Here is a 721-nt window from a genome sequence, read left to right on the forward strand (position 1 = left end):
TATAGCTATGATGGAATCTATTCCCACACCTTGAGCATTCAAAAGGCTTCTCCCCTGTATGGGTTTTCAGATGGCAATTAAGACCATTGCTCTGACGGAATCACTTTCCACACTACGAGCATTAAAAAGGCCGCTCCCTTCTGTGGGTTTTCAGGTGACGTTGAATATCGCCGTTGCTACTGAATCTCTTTCCACACTCTCAGCATTCAAGAGGCTTACTGTGGGTTTTCAGATGCTTTTGAAGATATCTACTCTGACAAAATCTCTTTCACACTTTGAGCATGGACATTGAACTCCCACAAAATTAATAATTTGGGAAACTGCAATGTCCAGGCGACCGCCTCCTCCAGCAGGGCATCGGGTGGGGCAGTGGGTGAATGGTACACCACCCAGATGGCCATGCTCTCAACCAAATTAGAGCCTCTTGTGGTGCAGAGTGGTAAGGCAGCCATCTGAAAGCTCTGCCCATGAGGCTGGGAGTTCGATCCCAGCAGCTGGCTCAAGGTCGACTCAGCCTTCCATCCTTCCAAGGTCGGTAAAATGAGCCGGGCACCATAATAATAATAACTAATAATAACTCCCCAGCATCTCATACAATATTAGCTGTTAATCTTGCATTTGCTCTAGATCAGGGGTAGTCAAACTGCGGCCCTCCAGATGTCCATGGACTACAATTCCCAGGAGCCCCCTGCCAGCATTTGTTGGCAGGGGACTCCTGGGA

Source organism: Paroedura picta, chromosome 3 (assembly GCF_049243985.1).
Source record: "Paroedura picta isolate Pp20150507F chromosome 3, Ppicta_v3.0, whole genome shotgun sequence".
NCBI lineage: Eukaryota > Metazoa > Chordata > Lepidosauria > Squamata > Gekkonidae > Paroedura > Paroedura picta.